At 45.1% G+C, this 12,790-nt stretch overlaps 1 protein-coding gene and 1 long non-coding RNA gene across 2 annotated transcripts in view; one reads left to right on the top strand and one right to left on the bottom strand.

Annotated features, from left to right (window-relative positions):
• ADGRG5 (adhesion G protein-coupled receptor G5) overlaps positions 1-12,790 on the top strand; it is a 769,418-nt gene that overhangs the window by 504,321 nt on the left and 252,307 nt on the right. The gene's annotated exons all lie outside the window — the stretch shown is intronic.
• Positions 1-12,790, bottom strand: part of LOC146775886 (uncharacterized) — a 75,860-nt gene that overhangs the window by 32,199 nt on the left and 30,871 nt on the right. The window contains exon 2 of the long non-coding RNA XR_014972087.1: positions 4,643-4,706. This is a non-coding gene — a long non-coding RNA (uncharacterized LOC146775886). The remainder of the gene's footprint in view (positions 1-4,642; positions 4,707-12,790) is intronic.

Below are 12,790 nucleotides of genomic sequence, written 5' to 3' on the forward strand. Positions count from 1 at the left end.
TGGGGATGTGGAAATACGCATCCTGCAAGTCTATCGACACCATCGAGTACTCTAGCTGCAGCGCCAGAACAACCTGAGCAAGGGTCAGCATCTTGAATTTCTCCTGCTTCAGGTAAAAATTCAAGACCCTGAGGTCCAGGATCGGACGTAACCTGCTGTCCTTTTTGGGAATCAGGAAATACCGGGAGTAGCATCCCTGACCCCTTTTCTGCTCTGGAACCACCTCTATTGCACCTTTTTGTAGTAATGCAAGAACCTCCTTCTGCAGAAGAAGCAAATGGTCCTCTGAGCAAAAACCTTGGCAAGGAGGGTAAGGAGGAGGAAATTCCCAAAAGGGAAGGGCGTACCCATTCTCCACAAGGTTTAAAACCCAAAGGTCTGTCGTGACCGATTTCCAACCTTGCAGAAAGTGACACAGCCGACCCCCTACAGGACCCACATGATCCAGGATCCACATGATCCAGGATGGGGGATCTAGGGCTGCTTTCCTGCTGTACCAGAGGGAGCGGGGGAGGCAGAAGAGGAGGAGGAGAGATTGCGGGCAGAACCACGTTGGCGACCTTTGGCTCTTTTCTATAAGATTTATAGAGACGATTTTGCTGCTGCTGAGGTTGACGGAAGTTGCAAAAGGAAGACCTTCCAAAACCTCAATATTTCTTGTAGCCGAAACCTCTCGACTGGGTCTGCAACCCCAAGGATTTTGCAGTGACCCTGCTGTCTTTAAACCTTTGTAAGGCCGTATCTGCTTTTTCCCCAAAGAGCTTCGACCCGTCAAAGGGCAAATCAACAAGAGTGGCCTGGACATCAGGGGAAAATCCAGAAGAACGAAGCCAAGCCTGCCTTCTTGTAGCTATGGAGGAGCCCTTAACTCTGGCTACTGAATCAGCCGTATCTAGGCCTGATTGAATAACCTGTCTAGCCGCAGCCTGAGCGTCTGACAGAACCGCCATAAAGTTTCCCCTCTCTTCATCAGGCAACTTGGAGGCCAATTGCTTTGCGGAGTCCATCAAAGCATGTATGTAGCGGCCCAACAGACAAGTGGCATTGGTTGATTTCAGTGCCATGCTAGAAGAGGAGAAAACCTTTTTAGCTGACTGTTCCATTTTCTTTGAGTCCCTGTCAGCTGGGGCCTGTGGAAAAGCACCTGATGATTGCTTGCAGCAGGATGCTTGTACCACCAAACTCTCTGAAGACGGGTGAGAAGAGAGAACATCTGGATCCCCTGGAGCAGTCCTATACCTTCTAGCCACAGCCTTAGAAACAGCAGGCGAAGAAAGTGGTTTGTGTCAAACTTCGATGATAGGATCCAAAAGGGCTTCATTAAAAGGTAACAGAGGCTGAACAATGGAGGAAGGTGAATGTAACACCTCCGTCAACAAATTTGTTTTATATTCAGCAGTAGGTAACTGCAAATCTAAAAGCTCCACGGCTTTCCTCATCGCCAAATGGTAGGGAGCTACCTAATGAGGAGGTGAAGCCCTTGTAGAAGAGAGCTCCCACTCAGGGGAGGTGTCCAATCCACTCGCCTCCTGAATTCCCTTGAATTCATCCAGAGACTCCTCCAACTCGTCCTCCTCTACATCCTCTCTACGATACTGCTCCTCTTCCAAAAGCCTCTGAGCCTCTCTCCGTGAACAAATCTGTGGACGCAGCGTCGGTGGCGCCGTAGACTGCTCCGGAGCCGGCATCGAGGGAGGCTCCGATGGAGGCACAAGATCCACACGAGGCCGAGAGGAAGGCCCTCCATACGGCGTCAAAGATTCTATCAATGGCGTCGAGACTCTCGGCGCCGGAAATTGCCATGACGGCGCCCAAATTGAATGCCAGCGGACCCATGGGACCAGAAGGTGATCCAGATGGGAAAGCCGCCCTTTGAAAAGCTCTGTACATGGTATTTAAAAAATGCGACGGATCCGCCCCTGGAGCCGTGAATTGTGGATATGGATTCGAACCAGTATCCAAACGGGGACGTCGGAACAATCAGATCCACTGCCGAATCCACCGGTTCAATCTCAGGCACAGGAGAAGATGGAACATCCTGAACCGGCTTGGCGTCAGAAGCTGGTGAATCCCTCGGCGCCGGAGTGCCTCTAGGCGAAGGTGACTTCTCCGGAGTCGCACGAGGCAAAGGAGAGGGCGAAGGAGAAACAAAGTCTTTACGACGACGTCGAGGGGCAGGCGATCTCGAAGCCTTACCCTTCGTCAAGCGGCGCCGAGATCCATGTCTTCTCTTTTTCTTGTGTTTTCTCGACTTCGACGTATGCGAAGTCGACGACTTCGACTTTGAATTATCACGCTTGCGCCCTCTACCTTCTTTCTTCGCCTTGGCCAGAAATAACTTTGCTTCCCGTTCTTTAAGTGCTTTGGGGTTCATCTTCCTGCAACAGGAACAGTCCTCCACGTCGCGATCCGACAATAAGCACCACAAACAATCTTCATGGGGGGTCAGTGATGGACATGTGACCCCCACATTCCCTACAGGGCTTAAAACCAGACTTCCTTGAAGAAGACATCACTTCTAGCAACAGTTAACGCTGAAGAAACAACAAAGTTACTCCACAAATATGGAGAGTGCTAGAAAACCTTTACGCATCGACGGCACGGAAAAAAGGGAACTGACGTCATCATGCCGACGAGGCTCTCTTATGGCTCCGGTGACGTCATGTGGAGTCGTGAGCGGAGCAGACGTCCTCGTCGGCGTCGAGAGCTAGGAAAAAAATTCTGAAGAATGCTGGCGCAGGGGATATTCATAAGGTGACGAATCCACAGGCAGATGTATCCATCAGAAATCCTGCTTTGCCCACATGGCTGTTATGCCTCCTCTGCATTGTATTAGAATGCATCTCGTCCTACCTTTTTCCAGAGAAATACACTATACACACTCTCCAGGTTTAGGGCACCTTTTTAAAATAACAGGCATAGACAGTCTTTTCTTAGGTCTTATTCTTAGTCAGTACAGAGCAGAAGTATTATCACCTCTGATCATTCACTCTAAAATCAAGTGACCCAGATTGGCAATGCCTGCTACTACCAACTAAAAGCCTTTAAAGACATTGCCAAAGCCAATAGCGCTGACTAAACAATTATAAAGTCCCAAAACCGAGGCCTATTGGCTATGCCAATGATTTTTTTATTCAGTGATAAATACTATATTTTTATGATAAATGTAAACATGTGGTAGGGCGAGGTTAACCTTTGAAGAACAAACTCCTTTGCTGTATAGAGGCTTGATCTGTCTTAGCAGCTTGAAGACTGAAATGACCAATTTGCCAAAGGTTCCAATATGAAGGGTTCCCTATTAGATAATGCGAAAAAGAGGAATGAGAACTTTTAATATTAACTTCAGCCAAGCTCCTCGCTTCCCAGCCAATGGAGTGGCTTATTAAAAGAGGGTGGGTATGTCTCATCTCAGTAGTTCCTAATTGCAAGCTTCATTTTATCACAAGGTATTAGGTTTATTCTTTCAATTGTATTATCGTATGTAAATTCAGTATAATTAGAATGAACAATAATTTAAAATATATGTCCTCAATTAACCACTGGTGAGAATGTAAGTGGATATCTTTTAAGAGAAGTGAAGCAAGGTATAAGAGCAAACAAGTTTTCATTGGAAAAAGGAAAACTATAAATGTTGAAGTCTCACAGTTAAATCAAAAAATAAGAAATTTGAAAATTCTGGATTATCTTAATGTAGGTCACAGAGTAAGAATTAATTATTGTGGCTAACCCCATCCCCACATAAGACAATTCAAGACCCAACAATGTGCCATAAATTGTGATCATGTTCTTAACAAAACCTAGTAAATACACTGCAACAGCAAACAAAATATGAAAAGGTGGATCATGCTAAATTATAAAAGAAACGGAAGTCCTGGAAATTGAAATGCATGCTTTACCATGTTACATTACAGTGAAAAAGAAATTGGGCTTTGGATGTGGAATTAGATAAATAACAGAAGCAATAAAATAATTAAAAAATATGATCTGCCTGGGATTAGAAAGAATAAGAGCTGGATCAAGTCCTTACTTTCGCTACATAATCTGAGAATAAGAGGCATGCCAGGGAACATTAAACATGATATGCATACCCTCACCAGGCAGCACTATCAAGCTCAGAGATTTATACTTGGCATGAGTCCATAAAGAGCCAGAGAAGAAACCACCTTTTTAGATTAAATGTTGGTTTCAGATTGGGAAAAAAATAAACAATATGTCGATCAAAAATAGCTAGAGGCAATGAGAGGCAAAGGTGGAAACAGATTAATAGGTAGGAATGGAGTAGCATAATTTAGGCACATAGTAGACAGAAGAAGAGCTACAAAAGGAGATTAAAAACATTATAATAATTTTGTCTTACTGTGAAATCAATCATTTTACTTTGAAGTCACTAAAATTGTGTTTAGGCCACTTATCCAGTTAACATTTAGATAATGTCAGTACTAAATTAGATTTCACATAAAAATTTAAATAAAGAAATATTTTGGAGAGAAAAAGAAACAACCATAGACGCACAGCAGAAGATGCAACCACCCATGCAGCCAAATGATTATGAAAGTAAACACAAGAGGGAGGGTAGAAAAATAACGATTAGAGCATCAATCTCTATAATACCAATGATATTGGATTAAAAACAAAATCTTACCTTCTTCCACAGACAAATGCAGACAACGCACTTCCGTTGTTTTGTTTTCAATGTTTTCAAGGTACTGCAAGAATAGAAATTATAGAGGACAAGTTAGATTTAAAAAAACTTTGAAATATTTTGCAAATGTCGTATTCTTCAACTGTTAAAATGTCTCAAATATATGCATTACCCCATCAGACAAGGTAGAAATTCAAAATTGTGGGAATATTTTACCACACATTAAAGGCACTTCCACAACTGGATCACTGACACTGGTATGAAAAAGATGAGACAGAACCGTTCTTTCTTTGAAACTGGAGTTACATGTTCCGTTTCTGAAATAAAGTGCTTTGGTATAATGTTTTTCATAGTGGCAGCAATATATTTCTTAGACATACATTTTGTGACAATCCCATAAGATATTCTTTTATTTTATCTGAGCGGCTGACATTTGACTTTGACAAATCTAAATTACTCTTACATCTTTTTACTGTCATCTTATTTTATTGCAACACTGGTGTTGCACATAGGATCATATACATACTGGAAAGACGTAAATAATTTTGAAGAAAAAAAATCCTAAGTGGGTCTGGGCACCTTTCTGCCACCCTTTTCAACTTTGCAAATAGGATGGTCAGAGGAAAACCAAGATGCGAGTCTCTCCAAATGGATAATTAATATTGGTCTTCTGCTTTCATAATCTGGAAATAAATGGAATAGCACTAAATCAGCCTTCCAGTCTGTTGATGAGCTTGGACGAGGCTCCGGCGTAGCGGGCGTTTCCGTAGTCGAGTCTGCTGCTGACTAGGGCCTGGGTGACTGTTTTCCTCGTGTTTGTCGGGATCCATCTGTAGATCTTGCGAAGCATGCAGAGGGTGTTGAAGCAGGTGGAGGAGACTGCGTTGACTTGTTTGGTCATGGTGAGTTTTGAGTCGAGGATGACTGCCAGGTTGTGTGCGTGGTCGGTAGGGGCCGGGGGTTCCCCAGTGATGCAGGCCACCAGGAGTCGTCCGATGCTGAGGGGTTGGGCCACAGGATGAGGATCTCCGTCTTGTCTGAGTTCAGCTTAAGTCGGCTTTCCTTCATCCAGTCGTCCTGTACATCCCATGAGTGGTCAAAACTTGGGGTTCGGCATGTTTCAGCCAACTTGCGCCCACTAGTGTCGACGGCTGTCTTCAGGACCAGTTTACTCTGTCAGATCCCTACTATACCTGGTGGGACAAACTGTCCACAGTGTGCGCAATAAAGCATAGTGGGGAGTCATTATGCAAGCAGTGTTGGTGAACGAGTTCATCTGGGTACGTCCTGTTCCCTAACTCAAGGTAAGGGAAGTAGTGTTTGTATGGACCAGAGGCTAAAGACAGAGCACACAGTTGGAGGACAAGGGTGGGACGTGCATAGTACGTGACTCAATTTCATGTAGGTGAAAAAAGTATAAATAAAAAACTATGGTGTTTATATGAGGTAGCCTTTCATTGAGGCAACAGCACATATCACCCTGAACTCGACTGATTGACACCCTGGCCCTCCTCTTTACATGGTGATGCAAGTGATAGTGGTTCTCCCTGAAATGCATTCTATTCACCACAAACACTTTCAGATGGTTCATAAAAACTAGGACCCTGTTTTCTAGATAAAGATACAAAGAGACTCAAACCTGCATGTAGGCAGTCTGGGGCTTTTTTCCCTTAAGGCAATTGTTAGACCTGTCATACTTAGGATGGTCGTTCCCCAGACTTTTTACCTTCTGCCTCTACTTTTTGCTGATTTCTTTTTCTGGCCTTAGGACTCTGAGTACTTTACCATTGCTGACCAGTGCTAAAGTGCATGTGCTTCTACGCTAAACAAGACGTCATTGGTGTATACCCGATAGGCATTTTTGTTGTACTGGTAAGACCCTTGTAAAGTGGTATACCATATACCCAGGGCCTGTATATCAAATGCTACTACTGAGGATTGTTCCACCCACCGAAGTAGCAATTCAAACCTGTCTCAGGGTGCCATTGCAGTGCCTGTGTGTGCAGTTTACTGCCACTTCAACTTGGCATTTAAAACTACTTTCCAAGCCTTAAACTCCCCTTTTATTACATATAAGTCACGCCTAAGGTAGGCTCTAAGCAGGGGTGGTTTCTCCATATGAGCATAGAGACTTTGACCAGCGGCATAACGATAATTGAGGGGGCCGCCCTGCAAGGTACGTGGAGGGGCCCCCTCCGGACTCTATCAGGAGCTCCCCTGCCGAAGTGCAGTGCTGAGGGGGCCCCCTGGAGCTTGGGGCCCCCCCTGCACTGCGGGGGATGTGGGGGCCTGTGTTACGCCCCTGGCTTTGACCCCCTACCTGCGAGCCATTACCACAAATTTCTTATTTATCTATCTTCTGGCTGGGGTTGTGTATCTGAACTGCACATGCCAGGTTGGCCAGTATTTTGCTGTCGGCCAGCCTGGCATGCATAACTTAGGCTTCCCCAGTCATCACTGTAAGGGAGCTGTGAAGCAGAGACACAGCCCCATCAGTCTCTGATGAAGCCCTGTGTTCACCTGTCCCAGCCAATACTTGCCTGGCTCTTTTGCTGTTTGCTATTATAAAACAGCATGAGAGCAGTGTTTTTATTGGCCAATATGGGTGATGCCTACTTTCACTTTCTGCATGCTCAACATGCTCAGTGCTTTAGGGCAGCCAGGCAGCGTGCGGGGTACAGGTGGATTTTGTTGTTGTAGTTACTTTATTCGACATATAAAAAATATCATAAAAGTGTAGCACAGTACATATAAAAACAGTTTAAAACCCACTACAACAAATGGCTTCGTTCTTTATATAATTAAAAAGAGATAAAAAAACAGCATATATATATATATATATATACACAAAACGTTTTCACATATCCCCATTGGGTATTATGATAAACAATAATCGTCCTACAGGATCAAGGTGGTGGGTGGTTTACTTATAATTGGTGCGCCTTGAGTAACCTACGTCTTATCCTCCAAGCCCAACCCAAATATTTGGCGGTCCCACAGATTACACTAGGGACAGATGTTTCGTAGGTCAGAATGCGCAGTGCCACCCTGGCAGACCTAATGCCCAGATTTTTACAGACCGGTTTCAGCCACCTTAGTCTTGGTTGCCTGTACGCCTGGCAGGCAAACATAAAATGGCCGATGGATTCTACGGGCGAGGCACAGCCTGGGCAACCTTTTGAGTTCGCAAATTGCCTTGCTCCAGCTAGATTGGAACTCATGAAGAGGAAGTGTACCGTATCTCAATTTGAGATATAGTAATCTATCTTCAGGGGATTCAATGAGGTCCAAAAAGGGCTCCAAACTAGGAGCAGGTTTTGTGTCCAGAAAATTCACAGTGAGCGCACCCTCCTGATTTCTTAAGGTGTCGGCCGTGACCCAATCCCAATAGATCTTTTTTATCGTTAGGTGGATTTTGCGTAGCCTGACAGAGAGGACTAGGTTGAAAGGGATACTTGTGCACTTCAGAGAGCTGCTTTGAAGTCACCCACTACATCAAAGGCACTTTTGGCTATAAGAACTGGGTCTCTGACCCCCTAAAATCAGACACTTCTGGATCTCTGGCAAGCCCACTATGCGCACATTTATTCTGCGAGAGCAACCTTCAGTGTCATCCTCCCTAAGTCGTAAGTATGGCACCTGTAATTGCACTAGCACATCTTTTATTGATAGGTGCATTGACGCAAGTGAGGATTTGTTGGTTTCAACTCGATCTGAGAGTTTTCTCTAGGCCGCTCTAAGTAGCTACATCTCCAAACACACAGCATCAATCTTTGATTTCTAAGTGGCCTTAACATCAATTGTGGCCTCAAGGATGGCCTAAAATGTACCTCTGTGCTCTTTGAATGCCGATGCCACTGTGCTGGTATATTGTTGATCGCATGTCTCTGCTGGAGTGTGGTTGACATCCTCGTGCAACTGTCCCCCCACCATGAGGCCCCTGAGGTTGGGCTATGGTGATGTCTGCCGGAACGACCGGTGTGTCCAATAATACTTCCCATGGCGAGTATAGCAAGCACTGAAGACAAGTGCAGGTTGGGGGGCTGCCCATAGGCAACGGCCTCCGGCTCCTTGGTTTGGGCGAGTTAATGTTACGGTATGTCCAGGCCACCAAGATCACAAATTGTGTGCTCACATGGGGTCCTCATCCTGCACATTCTCTGATCCTGGGATGGGGGAGCGCGGCTGTAGTATTACATAAGAAGCATGACCCCAGCCCAATGTCCCAGCAGGGCCTTCCAGGCATAGTCTATCCTAATAAGTAGGGACAATCTTGTATGCTCGGGGAGGGGGCACCAGTCAGAGCAGCCTCTGCTCCACCTACCGTGGCCTTCGTTTGGTCAGGGGACCATTGCCTGCCACAAGTCCTTGTTGCGATTCATCCTGTTAGAACACACCTTTGTGTCTCGCAGGTTCCACTCTGGTAGTGCATCGAAGGCCGAGTCAGGTGTTCTCCTACTGATTAACACTCAGTCAATCCATGGGCCCCTCAACTTGACTCTGAAACTGCCAGCGGGTCAGTAGGCCACGTTGGACGCACTCCACATGAGAACGCTTGACGCTCAGTGTCCTGGCTTCTGATGGGGCCATTACAGCAGGGACCACTGCCAGAACAGGGGGAGACATCAAAGGGGTTGGGGGTGGTCAAGAGTAAATCAGGATATTGCATGTGGGGCAGGTCAAGAGGAGCTTGTGAAAGTGTGACTCACTCAGCCGTCATCTTAGCCACGCCTCCACAAGTCTAAAGTTACTCAAAAGTGTAGGTCCTAATAGCTCCACCCCTTGAAACAGAAACTGGAGCCAAATTTACAAGTGTTTCTACAGCGAAAAAGGAGCAGTAGTAACTCCGGCACCACACATGGACAATTACTGATTCTCAAACACACCAAGAATACGGTAGTAATATCCACCCGTATACTTGTTGGGGATGTAACAGGTCCAAGTTGGAGCCAAATTTAAAATAATTAATGCAAAGGCCTCACCTACATTGTTGTGGCATGCTTCAACATTGGCCAATCATGATAGGATAGTATCATTAAGGAGGTCTTAACCTTGCGATGAGGGAGTTCAAAAATAATAGTTCTGGGTAAATGTAGGATCCAGATAACAGTTCAAACTGCCTCAGTGTAAACCCTATGGGGTTTCCTTTACTCCGATGGTATACAGTCAGGGTTATAAGAGTTCAAGATAATTCATCATGAATAAAACTGAGAAATGATGTCTCGTTCATTCCTGTGCCAACATGTTTCAGCCCCTATATCTGCCAAAAAGCCGTCTTGGCCGTCATCAAGGCAAAAAAAGATTCACGCTATCGCTGCTCTGTCCTCCGCCCATGCAGTAGAAAAAGGCAAGAATAAATCTTACTTCCAACTAATCATTTGTGAGCACTCTATTCTTATAGAATTAAAGACTCCATGGTCTCACCGGCAGGGGGACTCATCCTGTAGTGAAACATTTGTCAGGAACTAAATCCTATAGGTTACCTATTATGTGCCTGAACCACTCTTTCTGCAACTCCCTCTCACAGAAAGTAATGGAGCCAAGAACTTTGTTCCCTGTGGGAAACAATGTTATATAAATTAAATTAATTTTGACTTTTTAAATCTATCTATCTTTCTATCTAGCTATCTATCTAATTTAATGTTAATAAATGTAACCAATTAAAACATTTATTCTATGTTGATAAAATATTTTAATAACTTTTCCAAATTAAAAATAAATGTCACTTTAATCTTTAAAAAATGGTTACATTATTTTAAATTAATTCTTCATGAAACATTTTGTAATTTTGAATATGTAATAAATATAAACATTATATTTTAGGTGGGAATTATTTCCAAGAACTGAAAACAAAAATAATGTTAAATTTTATATATTTCATTGCAACTGCCAGGGCAGGGATGACTAAGGCGATTCCGGCAGACACTTAGCCACAGGTGATCGCTCGCCGCTCCCCGTGTAATGGAGCTCGCACAGACCTGAGCTTGGCGTGGTTTGGACCGGTGGTAACGGCGGCGAAACTGGTATGACAGCCCGTTTCTGCCAAGATTGCTGCGACTGGCCAACAGCTGTTTATATTGATGGGCAGACATGTTGATTTGACCTGCTCTGGAGAATCGGGAGGCTGGTCTCTGAGGTTCGGCGTGTGGAGAGAACTGCGGACTGCTGGTCTTCCGCCCGCATGGAGCTCGTGGATTTTGGCGGCTGGCGTTACTGATTGGGGGCAGCAGCTGGAGGCTGAGGCAGAGTCCTCTGAGTCTCTGAGGAGTTGAGGGAATGCACTGGCCAGCGGCTTTCCGGAGCAAGTGAAACCCTTGCGCCTGTATTAAAGAAAATATCTTTTTGCTGTGGAGGTGAGCCTGGTAGTTCCTGCAATCCTTGGAAAGCCTGCTAATCTTTATATTGTAGGGAAAGCAGGAGAGGTACTGCTAGGGCTGGCACCTGGTTGACTGTGCCAGGGTGCTGGGGTTTTTCTTCTCGCTTTTGCTTTTTTGGGAAAAAGTCCAGGTGGAGAAAAACCACGTTTTCCCCAGGCAATATATGGTCGCACCCCAACCTGGCAGGAAATCTGAACATAAGGCTGGGCTTGGGAGGCTGCTAGAAGCCCGATAGCGGGTAAGATTCCCAGAAGGGAAAAGAAAAAAAGTAATAAAGATGGGAAAACATTTAAAACAATCATATTTAACTACCAAAGTGTCTCCGCGGCAGGACTTACAGTCAAAACACGATTGGCCCAATCAAAAGCTGTATCATCCGCAGCTAGAGCCAAGTATGATTTAAAGAAATCTGGCATAAATTCAAGTTTTGAAAGCTCCGAAGAAGATCTGCCAGAACTTCAGCAGAATTTGAGAGTGAAAGATCTAGGCGCAGAAAGGAAGGGGGGAAGTTCCGGACGAGCAAATAAGATCCGAGGCAGAACAGGATTTTAATTCAACTTCAGCGACAAGCGAGGAAGGCTTGAAAAATGTTAAAGACTTTCCATTATCTGCAAAAGGAAAAGCATCTCAGTCTACACCGGGAAAAGCACCAGCAAAGCCGCAAGAACTTTTGGAGGGGTCCGGGGAGGTTGTATTAGCCAGCCCTATTCAAAATGCGCAATTACCTTCATGCCAATCAACCATTCCAGACGAAAACGCTTTAAAGGCTTTGTTTTTTTAAAGTAAAGAGTACCCAGATGGATTATCAGTCCCAGTCCCAGGCACAGTTACAGGCAGCATCACAAGAATTAATGTGCCACAACAATCAACGCAGAGTCAGAGTCAGTCGCAGGCCCTGCCTAAGTCGTCAGATAAAGGAGGATCGTAAATTCTAGGACCGCAAGCTGAAAAACGGAAGAAGGATGCGAAAACTCAATATAATTCACAGGAACAAGCCCCAGAAAAAGATGTCACTCATCAAATGGATATAAAGATCATGTTGAATCTCATTTTAGAAGAAATAAGAGAAATGAAGATATAACAAGTGAATGAAAGCGCCTCTCTCCACCAGCGCCTCGGAAAAATTGAGGAAGCAGTGGCTGGGTTCCCAGCTAGAATTCAAGAAGCAGAGTCTAGGATTGCACTTCAGGAAGACCAAATGACTACGATGCATCAGAGAGTGAGTAAAGCGAAAAAGGAAAAAGTCGCCCTGCTTGAGGAACTCGAAAATCATTCTCGGAGTGCAAATCTACATATAGTTGGGGGGCCAGAGGGGAGTGAGGGGTCCCAAACACTTCAATGGGTCGAGACTTTCATTAAGGAAAATGTATTGCCTTAATTTACTGGAGACCTCACTATAACAGGGGCACATCGAGTCTCCGTTCACCCATTACCTAATTCAAAATTTGCACGCACAATTTTGATTAACTTTGCATATTATCAGGGGGATGGCTTTGCCGAGAATCATGGGGGGATGTGGCTTTGCCGAGAATCATGACGGACCCGTGGGCTGGGAGCTCCGCATCAGCCTGTGTTTTATCCTTGAAAAGCCTGCAGCCGGGGCAAACTTGATAAGCTCCAGCAGCCCCTCAGCGATAAGGGAGACGGAGAGTGTCACTGGAGGGGGAAGCACGACTGGTGGAGCGCCCCGGTGAGTGCCGTACTCTGTGACTGGTGGTGCGTAGTGACAGCCTGGAAAATGGTGGCCGCGACTACAACGGTGGCACTTGGG

This window comes from Triturus cristatus, chromosome 12, assembly GCF_964204655.1.
Source record: "Triturus cristatus chromosome 12, aTriCri1.1, whole genome shotgun sequence".
Classification (NCBI taxonomy): Eukaryota; Metazoa; Chordata; class Amphibia; order Caudata; family Salamandridae; genus Triturus; species Triturus cristatus.